This window comes from Dama dama, chromosome 11, assembly GCF_033118175.1.
Source record: "Dama dama isolate Ldn47 chromosome 11, ASM3311817v1, whole genome shotgun sequence".
In the NCBI taxonomy this organism is placed as follows: Eukaryota; Metazoa; Chordata; class Mammalia; order Artiodactyla; family Cervidae; genus Dama; species Dama dama.
The window spans coordinates 28,041,109-28,055,550 of NC_083691.1; positions in this window are offsets into that span (position 1 = coordinate 28,041,109).

The window sequence follows — 14,442 nt, forward strand, 5'->3', positions numbered from 1 at the left end:
TGGAGGTCAGAATGAAGGAAAGCTGTGTTGACAAATGGCAAAGGGCTGGGTTGAATGGAAAGGGTGCTGGGGCTGTGATGACAGGATGAAGCCTGGGCATTGGAAAAGGAATAGGACAGGGAGCTCCTAAGGGGAATGGGGAAAATGAAGAGTTATGTGGGAAGTCTTATGTGGGAACTTTCTTATGGAAAGTGGAAAACTTATGTGGGAAGTTTCTGGGACCTGGGAGCAGATTTAGGGAAATGGAAGCAAATGGTGCTCGTCTATGTAGTAATTAAAATTGTCTAGTGTAATATAGCTTGTGATACATATACCATTTTGGGAAAACATTTCAACACTATTGTTTTTTAACAGCTACAAATTTCTGAATTTCTTATTGCTGAATCCTTACTTTGCTTCTAGTTCACATTATAAGCAAAGTCGTATGGATTGCCTCTGTAGCTGTATTTTTGCTCAGAGTCACAATAATTTCTTTAAGAGAAATGACTAGGGGTGGGAGAGTGGTTGTGGGAAGGAGTGCCAGGGTAAATGGTATACACCCTTTGAAGGCTTTGGATGGATAGTTTTCAAATTGCTTCAATTAACACTTCTACTACAAGTATATGATGGTACTTGTTACACCACATCCTCATTAACACTGTATATTTTGGGGAAAAAAGTGGTCAGTTTTAATTGCATCTTAAGTAGAAAAGACTTCTCACCTTAAGGAAGTGACAGAATGACTGCAGATGTATAGGCATCAAGGGTGAGATAGAGTGAGATCACAAACCAAATTTGTGCTGCCTCCTGGTGGCATCTAAGAAACCAACATGACAGAAAATCCAGTTAACCAGAATGGAGATTATCCCAAGTCATCAAGCTTAATTTATTTCATGCTAAAGTTCTAGAAAACGGGCAGTAGAAGTATAGAAAAAAAAAATGGAGCTAACTTTAGGATATTGGAGGATATGGGAACTAGAGGAAAAATATTCTTACCCAGAAGTATCACACTTGGTATGCTATACTCAGAAATGATAAACTGAATAAAAGAATGTTTAAATGGCATGTTCTGAGGATGGATCATGTGTAGCTTCCATGAAAAGGGTTGATGGAAATTACTATATTTTATATCTGCTTTCCTACAAGATGGTAAAGGCCATGAGGCACAAAAATTTAAGAGACTTGCCCAGTTTACAGTCTTCTAGAGTTAAGTGTTTCACTGAAAAGAACACCCTGGCTTCCCAGGTGACATTAGTGGCAACGAACCTGCCTGCCAATGCAGGAGATGTAACAGACACGGGTTCGATCCCTGGGTCAGGAAGATCCCCTGGAGGAGGGCACAGCAACCCGCTCAAGTATTCTTGCTCACAGAATCCCATGGACAGAGGAATCTGGCAGGCTGCAATTCATGGGGTTGGACAGAGTTGGACACAACTTAGCACACAAGCATAGCAGTTGAGTATTTTGGATCTTAGAGTGGTTTGGTGTAGCATGGTTATTTTTACTCTTGTATGTTCCCTGTGTGCAAGACACTGTGCTCCTTACTCAGGACAAAAGAGGAAAGGAAAAGAGGTGCAAAAATAAATGACACAGCTGTGGTCCTAACCGGAATTGTTAATATACTGCTCTTTTCAAGGGTTCCATCCTCTGCTTTGCTCACATGTTCCAGGTAATCTCATCTAACTCCCAGACTGCGGCTACCACCTGGACAGTAATGTATTTGTTCATTCAACTTTTCACTTAAAGATTCACTGAGGAAAAATAATATGCTCAGTGTTACTTCTATGAGACTTGATGTTGCAGGAGAGACAGACACTAATAATCATATAATTATGCAGATGACACCATCCTTACAGCAGAAAGTTAAGAAGAACTAAAGAGCCTCTTGCTGAAAGTGAAAGAGGAGAGTGGAAAAGTTGGCTTAAAGCTCAACATTCAGAAAACTAAGATCATGGCATCTGGTCCCATCACTTCATGGCAAAAAGATGGGGAAACAGTGGGAACAGTGTCAGACTTTAGTTTTTGGGGCTCTAAAATCACTGCAGATGGTGATTGCAGCCATGAAATTAAAAGACGCTTGCTCCTTGGAAGGAAAGTTATGACCAACCCAGACAGCATATTAAAAAGCAGTGACATTACTTTTTCAGCAAAGGTCCATCTAGTCAAGGCTATGGTTTTTCCAGTAGTCATGTATGGATGTGAGTTGGACTGTGAAGAAAGCTGAGTGCCAAAGAATTGATGCTTTTGAACCGTGGTGTTGGAGAAGACTCTTGAGAGTCCCTTGAACTGCAAGGAGATCCAACCAGTCCATCCTAAAGGAGATCAGTCCTGGGTGTTCACTGGAAGGACTGATGCTGAAGCTGAAACTCCAATACTTTGGCCAACTGATTTGAAGAGCTGACTCATTTGAAAAGACCCTGATGCTGGGAAAGATTGAGGGCAGGAGGAAAAGAGGATGACAGAGGATGAGATGGTTGGATGGCATCACTGACTCAATGAACACAGGTTTGGGTGGGTTCTGGGAGTTGGTGATGGACAGGGAGGCCTGGCGTGCTGCGTTTCATGGGGTTGCTGAGTTGGGCATGACTGAGTGACTGAACTGAACCACGTATTTACACACTATAATTATTAAGGGGAAAGTCCAGCTTGCTATGAGAAAATAAAATAGTTCAGTGGTTCCTAAACCTTCTTGCTATCATGCTGTTAACGCACCTGTATCTCTAATGACTGAATGATTGAGGAATTGACTGAATTCTTCAATCTTCATTTCTCTCTTTCTCTCTTTTTAAGTGCTAAAATTAGAGACCACTTGAATCATCTTTCTTAGTGTCTGGGAAGTTTCATAGAAAGGCCTTATCAAAAATTGCCAAATTACATGTGTTATTCTTTTTCTTAGATGTGACTCACTTAACAGAAAAACTCAAGAAAAATACTGTTAATTCCTACATTCCTTTTTCAAAGTTTGTGTTTTTCTTTTTTTCATTGAGGTATAAGGAAAAGTGTACTCAAGCGTACAGGTCAATGGCTTTTTAACATAAAGACCCTGGTAGCAATGAGATCTTTAATAATATTTTAGAAATGACCACTATCTGTTGCAGGGATCCGATTCAAGTTTCTGCAACAAAGAGAAACAGAAGAAAACGCAATAAGGTACAGAAAGACCTGATTCATTAGGGCTCAATAAGTGGCTGTTATTTTCACTGGTCTGTAAAGTCTACAGACTAGGGGCACCCGGGTTTCTTTCCCGGGCAGCCACAGCGGGGATCGTCTGCGTGCTCTGAAGGCTTCGCACAACCAGATACGAGGGGTGACTGCACCCCATGTGCCACATCCACCAGGCAAGCAACATCCTTTACAGCACCCTAGTCCTGCCCTCTTCCCCTGAGGCCTCCCACAAGGCTCTAACCCAGGCGTTAGCCAGGCCCTAAAAGACCAGGCTGGGAGGGTGCCCAACTGGAGTGGGTACCTCAGATTGAGCAGCGTGCTTCCCAGGACCCCGGTGGCTGGCATTCTCAGGCTGGAGGAACAGCTTGCAGCCGCGAGCCTCCCGTGATGCCCCGGCCTCCACGCCCTGCGCCTGCGCCCCGCGGCGCACGAGGGGCGAGAACCGGCTTCAAGTTTGCCGCCATCTTGGGCTGTGGCTAGAGCGTCGGGAATAAACTGACTTGGCGTCAGGAAGAAACGGACCTCCTCTGAGGGCTTCGTAAGTCGCTATCTATAAAATGGTCAGCTCGCGGTAGGCGGTATTGTTTTTGAAGGTGATGCCTTTGCAGCCCCCTTCTCGCTTTGTTCCTTGACCGTTGTGGTTTTGGCTCCAGAGGAGCCGGGCGCCGCCCACAGCCTTCGATCCCCGTCGGGATCCCCTCAGCTCTGTGACCTCCCGGCTTCCTAAAGGTGTTCGCTACTCGGCCACTTCGTGGGCGCCCGGGTCCTTGACCTGAAAAATGCCGTTTTCAGAGAAGGTGTACCCTCCAGGTTGGTTCAGTATTGCTGAGGCGTTTTTTTTCTGCGGAGGTCAAAAGATACCAAGTCTGAGTGTGATGTTGCTCTTTTGAAGAGATTGAGCTTTGCTGAGTCACCTCATTGTTGTTAACAGTTCAATACACATTCAAAAATAACGTGTTACCTTTTGGAATTCAGAAAAAGAAGTGCAAGCCTTTTGCAGTATAGCAGCTAAATAGAAGTTCATCCCCCTGTCCACCCCCACCCCATTTTGCCAGTCCCATCTCCTAATTTATCCTTCTTCTCTTTAACTGTTTGCAGAGAGACACATTCCTGTACATATATAGGAAAATATTTTTGTTTTTTAATAAGTTACTCTGAGCCCCTCCCCCCACCCCAACTTAACAGTATTCCTAAGACCTGTTCCAGTCAATAAAAATAGATTGAACTTATTGCTTTTTAGTAGTAACTGAAATAATAGAGACGCCATAATTTTACTCTTCCACCATTAATAAACTTTAGGCTGTGTGCGTGTAGGGTGTGTGTGTTTGACAGCTTTGCTGAAGTATAATTCAGGTACTACAAACTTGCATGTAAAGTGTGTAGTTTGACACCTGACAGAATGTGTGTTACCATGAAATGATTATAATCAAGATAATAAATACATCGGACACCCCCAGAAGTTTCTTCTGCCCCCCCTCAACACTGATCAACTTTCTGTCACTATAGTTTACATTTTGTAGAAGTTTTATGTAAACAATGAAATACAGTATGTATTGTCTCAGCTTTCTTTCACTCAGGGTAATTATTTTTGAGATCTGTCTATGTTGTGGTGTGTACCAATACTTTGCTCCTTTATACTGCTGTTTGGTTTTCATTGTGTGGCATGCAGTCATTGTATGATTCCATTTTTACTTCAAGAACAAACTATGGTCCTTCAGGTTTGGGTATTTTGCAGACATTTTCCTGAGAATGAGTAAAGTGAGCTTGACACGTTAAGGAAAACACCTGATGGTATTTGTCAGTGATAAAATTTAAGATTTAAAGCCAAAATTGAAAAGTTGGAAAATATGTGGACTGTCAATGCAAGCTTGATGCCTTACCAGTATTTGGATTTTCTAATAAAGTTGATTGTGATATTAATTTAAGTTGATGTTGGTTAATGTGTTATGTATGGAAGTTTTGTATAACTGAATCAATATTTTCAAATCAATGTATCTTTAAAATCATTATGTTTGAAAATCTCATTCAAGGTGTATGATAGACCAAGGGAGTTTAAGGTAACAGAGTACAAAAATTTATTAATATGGTTTAATATTCCATTTTGTAAATAATTTCTAAGAAATGACTTCTCATAGAGCTTTTGTGAAAATTAAAAATTCCTCAGTTATATGAAAAAGCTGTTAAAGTGCTCCTCCCTTCTCTAACTACATTATCTGTATGTGGTCAGTTTTTATTCACATACTTTACCCAGAACAACCTATTGCATACTGAATTCTCACAGCAGAAGCAGCTGTGAGAATACAGCTATTTTCATTAAGCAGACATTGAGGTTTTCAAAAATTGTAATTTTTTGGTTCTGAGAAATAATCTTTATGAAAATATCAACATTTAATGGGTTTATTTATTTATTTTTTTCTGTGGAGATTTTTATTTATTTATTTTTTCAGTGGGTTTTGTCATGCATTGACACGAATCAGCCATAGATTTACACGTATTCCCCATCCCGATCCCCCCTCCCACCTCCCTCTCCACCCGATTCCTCTGGGTCTTCCCAGTGCACCAGGCCCGAGCACTTGTCTCATGCATCCCACCTGGGCTGGTGATCTGTTTCACCATAGATAATATACATGCTGTTCTTTCGCAACATCCCACCCTCACCTTCTCCCACAGAGTTCAAAAGTCTGTTCTGTACTTCTGTGTCTCTTTTTCTGTTTTGCATAAAGGGTTGTCGTTACCATCTTTCTAAATTCCATATATATGTGTTAGTATACTGTGATGGTCTTTCTCTTTCTGGCTTACTTCACTCTGTATAATGGGCTCCAGTTTCATCCATCTCATTAGAACTGGTTCAAATGAATTCTTTTTAACGGCTGAGTAATATTCCATGGTGTATATGTACCACAGCTTCCTTATCCATTCATCTGCTGATGGGCATCTAGGTTGCTTCCATGTCCTGGCTATTATAAACAGTGCTGCGATGAACATTGGGGTGCACGTGTCTCTTTCAGATCTGGTTTCCTCAGTGTGTATGCCCAGAAGTGGGATTGCTGGGTCATATGGCAGTTCTATTTCCAGTTTTTTGAGAAATCTCCACACTGTTCTCCATAGCGGCTGTACTAGTTTGCATTCCCACCAACAGTGTAAGAGGGTTCCCTTTTCTCCACACCCTCTCCAGCATTTATTGCTTGTAGACTTTTGGATAGCAGCCATCCTGACTGGCGTGTAATGGTACCTCATTGTGGTTTTGATTTGCATTTCTCTGCTAATGAGTGATGTTGAGCATCTTTTCATGTGTTTGTTAGCCATCTGTATGTCTTCTTTGGAGAAATATCTGTTTAGTTCTTTGGCCCATTTTTTTGATTGGGTCATTTATTTTTCTGAAATTGAGCTTCAAGAGTTGCTTGTATATTTTTGAGATGAATCCTTTATCTGTTGCTTCATTTGCTATTATTTTCTCCCAATCTGAGGGCTGTCTTTTCACCTTACTTATAGTTTCCTTTGTAGTGCAAAAGCTTTTAAGTTTCATTAGGTCCCATTTGTTTAGTTTTGCTTTTATTTCCAATATTCTGGGAGGTGGGTCATAGAGGATCTTGCTGTGGTTTATGTCAGAGAGTGTTTTGCCTATGTTCTCTTCTAGGAGTTTTATAGTTTCTGGTCTTACATTTAGATCTTTAATCCATTTTGAGTTTATTTTTGTGTATGGTGTTAGAAAGTGTTCTAGTTTCATTCTTTTACAAGTGGTTGACCAGCTTTCCCAGCACCACTTGTTAAAGAGGTTGTCTTTTTTCCATTGTATATCCTTGCCTCCTTTGTCAAAGATAAGGTGTCCATAGGTTCGTGGATTTATCTCTGGGCTTTCTATTCTGTTCCATTGATCTATATTTCTGTCTTTGTGCCAGCACCATACTGTCTTGATGACTGTGGCTTTGTAGCATAGTCTGAAGTCAGGCAGGTTGATTCCTCCAGTTCCATTCTTCTTTCTCAAGATTACTTTGGCTATTCGAGGTTTTTTGTATTTCCATACAAATTGTGATTGTTATTTGAAAGTGAATTATGAGTATTTTAAAATTTGCTATTATTTATAATATGGTAAATGGTGACAGAAGCCATGTGTATGTTCTTTGGGGTCTGTCTTAGCTTGGACTGCTATAACAAAATACCTTAAACTGAATGGCTTATAAACAATAGAAATCTATTTCTCATAGTTCTGCAGGCTGAGAAGTCCAAGATCAAGGTTCTTACTGATTTAATATCTGGTGAGAGCCTGCTTCCTGGTTTACACTTTTTCATTGATGTTTATGTTTTGCCTCTTTTGTCTCTTGAAGAAAGCTTTAAGATTAGATTGTTTTCTACTAATTCTTTAGATGGTGTTAAAGAATTCTTTTATCTCCCTGAGATTTGTCTTTGTTTTCAGTAAAGCATTTTCTCGACCAGTATTTTGGTATGGATAATTGCTGTGTTTTCATTGTTTCACTGATCACATTTATGAGAGCTCAATTCTTATGAGATAGTCTTATCCCATCATTGGGAGATACAGTTTCAACATATGAATTTAGGCGGAGAGGACACACCTCAGTCTTCATTAACTTATAGATGTATAAAAGGGTCCTGAGGCCAAATATTCGAGAACCAGTAATGCACGTTGTGTATTATATTTTAAAAAAAGATCATTCTGGTTACAGTGCTGAGAATCATCATGATTGAGTTCAGTTCAGTTCAGTCACTCAGTCGTGACCAACTCTGCCACCCCATGAATCGCAGCATGCCAGGCCTCCCTGTCCATCAACAATTCCCGGAGTTTACTTAAACTCATGTCCATCGAGTCGGTGATACCATCCAGCCATCTCATCTTCTGTCATCCCTTTCTCCCCCTACCCCCAGTCCCTCCCAGCATCAGGGTCTTTTCCAATGAGTCAACTCTTTGCATGAGGTGGCCAAAGTATTGGAGTTTCAGCTTTAGCATCAGCCCTTCCAATGAACACCCAGGACTGAACTCCTTTAGGATGGACTGGTTGGATCTCTTTGTAGTTCAAGGGACTCTCAAGAGTCTTCTCCAGCACCACAGTTCAAAAGCATCAATTCTTTGGTGCTCAGCTTTCTTCACAGTCCAACTCATATACATACATGACCCCTGGAAAAACCATAGCCTTGGCCAGATGGACCTTTGTTGGCAAAGTCATGTCTCTGCTTTTTAATATGCTATCTAGGTTGGTCATAACTTTCCTTCCAAAGAGTAAGCGTCTTTTAATTTCATGGCTGCAATCACCATCTGCAGTGATTTGGGAGCCCAGAAAAATAAAGTCAGCCACTGTTTCCACTGTTTCCCCATCTATTTCCCATGAAGTGATGGGCCCAGATGCCATGATCTTAGTTTTCTGAATTTTGAGCTTTAAGCCAACTTTTTCACTCTCCTCTTTCACTTTCATCAACAGGCTTTTTAGTTCCTCTTCACTTTCTGCCATACGGGTGGTGTCATCTGCATATCTGAGGTTATTGATATTTTTCCCAGCAATCTTGATTCCAGCTTGTGCTTCTTCCAGCCCAGTGTTTCTAATGATGTACTCTGCATATAAGTTAAATAAACAGGGTGACAATATGCAGCCTTGATGTTCTCCTTTTCCTATTTGGAACCAGTCTCTTGTTCCATGTCCAGTTCTAACTGTTGCTTTCTGACCTACATATAGGTTTCTCAAGAGGCAGGTCAGGTGGTCTGGTATTCCCATCTGTTTCAGAATTTTCCACAGTTTATTGTGATCCACACAGTCAAAGGCTTTGGCATAAGCAATAAAGCAGAAATAGATGTTTTTCTGGAACTCTCTTGTTTTTCGATGATCCAGTGGTTGTTGGCAGTTTGATCTCTGGTTCCTCTGCCTTTTCTAAAACCAGCTTGAACATCTGGAAGTTCACGGTTCACGTATTGCTGAAGCCTGGCTTGGAGAATTTTGAGCATTACTTTACTAGTGTGTGAGATGAGTGCAATTGTGTGGTAGTTTGAGCATTCTTTGGGACTGAGAGTAGGGTAGGGTTAAAGATAGAGCAGGAAGATAAGTTAGGGACTTAGTATTACAGATGAAAGGAGTTTGGGCCAAGGTTGTAGCAGCAGAGATGGAAGCAATGTCAGAGTTTTTTTGTACTCTGGAGATGAATCTAGTAAGATTCCTTGATAGATTGTGTGTGAACGTGAAAGTCGCAGTTGCTCAGTTGTGTCCGTCTCTTTGTAACCCCATGGACTATACAGTCCATGGGATCTCCAGGCCAGAATACTGGAGTGAGGAGCTTTTCCTTCTCCAGGGGATCTTCCCAACCCAGAGATTGAACCCTGGTCTTACCCATTGCAGGCGGATTCTTTACCAGCTGAGCCATCAGGGAAACTGGATGGCTTCCAGTTGGGAAAAAGTGGAGTCAAAGGTGACAGAAGATATTTGGACTGAGGAAATCATTTTTTTAAAATGTGATAAATTATATTGATTTTTATATATTTTTTAATTGATTTCAATTTTGTTACAGCTTTATTTTTTGTAATATTTTAAATTTTTAAAAAACTGGTAGCCTCTTTTGTCTCATGAGGAAAGCTTTAAGATTAGATTGTTTTCTACTAATTTTTTGCTGCTACTGCTAAGTCGCTTCAGTTGTGGCTGACTCTGTGCAACCCCATAGACGTTAGTTGTTGCTCTGCTGCAACCCCTGTACAGCCCACCAGGCTCCCCTGTCACTGGGATTCTCCAGGCAAGAACACTGGAGTGGGTTGCCATTTCCTTCTCCAATGCATGAGAGTGAAAGTGAAGTTACTCAGTCGTGTCCGACTCTTCGTGACCCCATGGACTGCAGCCTACCAGGCTCCTCTGCCCATGGGATTTTCCAGGCAAGAGTACTGGCGTGGGGTGCCATTGCCTTCTCTGACTAATTCTTTAGATGGTTTTAAAGAATTCTTTTATCTCCCTGGGGTTTGTTTTTACTTTCAGTAAAGCATTTTCTCAGCCAGCATTTTGGTATGGATAATTGGATAATTGCTTTTTTTTTTTTGTGGGAGGTTATTCTGTCCATTATAGGATATTTAGCAGCATCTCTGGCATAGACTGGGCTTCCCAGGTGGTTCAGGTAAAGAATCTGCCTGCTAATACAAGAGAGGCAAATCCAGTCCTTGGTTCAGGAAGATTCCCCTGGAGGAGGAAATGGCAACCACTCCAGTATTCTTGCCTGGGAAATTCCATGGACAGAGGAGCCTAGTGGGCTACAGTCCATTGGGTTGCAAAAGAGTCGGCCACAACTTAGTGACTAACAAAGAACTGGCATATGGCTTGTATATGCCAGTGGGAACCTTGACCCTGGCCCAGTTATGATAAGCAAATATATCTCCAGAGGTAGCAAATGTCCCCTATGGGACAACATTGTCCTTGATTAAGGAACTACTTTGGTAAAGAATGTTAGCAAAATTGAAGCACTGATTTTGAAATAGGCAATTTTAAAAGTACTCTCTGCTGTTTGATTTCTACTCTTATCAGTATCCTTAAAGACCTAAACCTAGAATATATGGAGAATATAGGAGGAGGAAAACCAAAGCACAGATGCCTAACTTGATCCAGTCTTCTGGCACATGGTAACCTTGCCAGAATGCTAGTCAGAGTTTAACCAGAATTATTTTAAATTTGGAAAAAGGAAGAATAAGCTGATTCTATCCCATAAGGGTGCTTTCCCTATTGTTTTTTTGTTTGTTTGTTTAGATTTTTGGTTTTCGATTTGTATCTTTCACTTTTTATTTCTTGTCCATGATTACATGGGTTAGTTGAAAGAGCAGTGTGAAACAGTGGGAGTTATGTGGGAGGAGAACTTGGAGAACTGGACTGAATCAGAAAATGTAAATTCAAGCTCACTCCTGTATTTCCTTTATCTTAAGTATTTTTCATTTGAAAAATGGAAATCTTATTGCAAAGATCAGTTAAACTAATGTGCAGAAAACTTTTTAAAAAAATGTAAAGCATTATAAGAAGCTCTTAATATAAGGAAAGAAATTCAAATTTCTTTTAGAAAATTTACAAAAATTTAAGTTACTTACATGACTCATCATTAAGAGTGGCATCATCTCTAATATGTATTCTGTAGAATCAGGGGATTTTAGTGTAGGAAGGGGTTTCCATATCAATTTTAATAGTGTTATAGATTGTATTTTCACAAACCTTAGGGGAACAGTGATGCTTTGAATTTTTGACTTACATTTAATTCATGAGTTTGTGAACTTTGAATTTAATTTTTAAAAATAGTCTACTTTTTAAAGAAGAAATAAAATATTTCAATATGATATATTAAACTTAAAAGCAGTAATGAGCACTGATTGGTGCCATACAATTAATTTGTTTAAATTGAGGCTCTACTGCATCTTTTTTTTTAAGATTAAGAGAAAAGATTTATTGAGCTGATAAATTGGAAACAGCAAGAAATGGGGAGGTGACAACAAATGCTTGGATAACTTCCTAAAAGTCGCATTAAGAGCCAGATAGCATGACCCAAAAAAACACAATATGGGTTAAGTGATCTTTATATTTAAATAATTCCTAGTGTCATCCTTAAATCCAAAATAAGATGGATGTGTGTTTTTTAATTGACGTATAATTGACTTACTGTGTTTCAGGTATACAGCAAAATCATTGAGTTGTTTGTTTATATTCAGATTATTTTCCACTTTAGGTTGTTATAAGATATCGAATATAGTTCCTTGTCATACACAGCAAACATGTGTTGTCTGATCTATTTTAAGTTTAGGAGTTTGTATCTGTTAATCTCATACTCCTAATTTATCCCACCCCTGCCTTCCCCTTTGGTAACTGTCTGCTCTATTTTTGTTTGAACTTACCTGTATCTGATCATGTACAATTGTGAAACTGTTACAAATGTTTGAGCCTGATTTTTTCCCCAGTACTGTTACCAAATACAATATTAAGGCAAATTATATGATGGCGCTGCTATAAGACTGTGTTCATCAGAATGATTTTAGTATTCTCATTTACTGGCTTTATAATTGTATAAATTTATGAAATTATTGGGGCTTCCCTGGTGGCTCAGAAGGTAAAGAACCCGCCTGCAATGCAGGAAACCTGGGTTTGATTCCTGGGTTGGAAGATCCACTGGAGGGGAGGGCATGGTAGCCCACTCCAGTATTTTTGCCTGGAGAATCCCCATGGACAGAGGAGCCTGGTGGGCTCCATGAGGTGGCAAAGAGTTGGACATGACTGAGCAACTCAGCACAGCACATGAAATTATTAGACTACCATTTATGAATCTAACTGATAGATATTTGAAGTTTTCTATTTACTTTTTGCACCTTAGATTAAGAAGGATTTCTGCTATTGCAAAAAAAACAAAAAACAAAAACCATGTTTGAGAAACCCAAATTTAATTCAGCCCTCTCATTTTACAGATTTGGAATCTGATTCTGAGAAAACAGTTCCCCAAACTTCATACTGTTAATTGAGTCTCAAGTAAAACTAAAGTTTCCTGATGTCCTAAACTTGTGTACAAAGTGTAAGTACTTTCTGTCAGTGTATACTGAATAGAGTTTGGATCTAGAACATCTTTAAGTTATATCCTTAAATAATCGTCCCTTGTATAAAATAATTGGTTTAGTTTTAAATTTCCTGTTGATGTTTTTTCCCTAATTTTCTCTGAATTGTTTGATGATCTTCAGATAGACAAGGGTAGGAGCTTTATCCATAACCCAGTGAACCTGCTTCATGATCCTGTTGAGCAAGCATTGGAGAGGCAGGTGAAGGAGGCTGATTCATAGTCATTGAATAAGTAATTCTGTCTACCTGATTAAGAATCTTTTCCATAGTGAGCCCTTCAATGCACATCACATGCCACCTACAAGTTTTCTTCATGTGCCAAGTCTGAGAGGCTCATCCATATGCCTCTTCTTCAGATTTATTTTGTAACAAATCCTCCAGTCTTGTTCCTTCAGAATTGCTAATCATCCTGCAGAAACTATTAGCTGTGGCCTACTAATATGCATAGGTTCTTAACTGAAACAGTTTCTTCTTCAGGCAAAGTAGATGTACTGGTAGTCGTGTCAACTTGAATACCTCCTTTTGTTTCTTTGGCAAGGATTGTCCTGAGTTGGGATGCAGTGCTTTTGCAGTCCTTTTCTGGAAGTTACTGGCATTAGGTGAGAGAACATGTGCAGATCAAGTTCAGAAATTTCCCCCCCTTTCTCTGTGAAATTCTCCATGAGGCCATTTGTTTTGTTTGAAGGAGGGGCAGCAGTGTGGAGGAGCAGGCTTCTGGTATCTGGGGTAACCTCATCGCATAACTTCCTTTGGGCTTTTCTTTGGTCTGTTTTGTATACACTACATTCACTTCATCAAGGAATCCTTCTGGCTGCATCTGCTTTTTATATCTAAAGTGTGTGTGATTCCTGGAAGACTTAAGTATTTTTTTCCTTTTCCTATCTACTCAGGTGACCCTTTGGGTGAATACCAAGAGGAATGTTCTTGGTATAATCAAACACAGGGTCCTTTCTTAATAATACTTGGTCTTCTCTTCATGTAAGGTATTGTAGATTTATAAACTGACTAAAGTCTGGTAATTGAGTAGAGGCCTGTGACTTTAATTAAAGGCAGCTTAGTCTAATGAGAGTCTTTAATGTATTGCTCATTGATTTTTATTTTTAAGGACATCAGGGTCAAGTGAGCATTGCCTAGAATCTCTGTAGATCAAGCCATGCTGATTATCACACCAAGTTAATTATCTGGGAGGAAATAAGAACTGAAATCAGCACCCAGATGACCCTAAATCATTCCTCAAGCTTTCCAGTGGCCTGTTTCACTGTGTGGACTTGGGTCTTAAGTCTAAGAAAGGGCTTCTCTTCTCTTATTTTATCTCTGAGATAACAACATTTATACTTTGGTAAGATTTTATACTCCTGTCCTTCATACTTCTTCTTCATCTTTTTATCCTTCTGAGTTTTGGGGGTATTTTTCTCAACATTTTCTTGTCTTCCATCTATATTTTGCGTTGGCTATCCTCATTGCAGTAGAGACATTCCCATTGACTCTTATGTGTGGGTAGTTATTCCTGATTTCAGTTGTTGCATATTAATGACTACTTAGTCATATAAAAAAATGCATTATCCTCTTTTGGACTTTTTAAAAAGAGGAATCGAACTGTTGAAAAACAATATTTTGCTGTTTCCTTCAATACAATGTTTATTCCTGATGTGAGGGTTTCCTTGGTTTATTTTAAGTGGTTCCCTCATTTTTTTTTAGCTCCAGTGTTTCTCTCTCTCTCTGTCTCTTTCTCATTCTCATA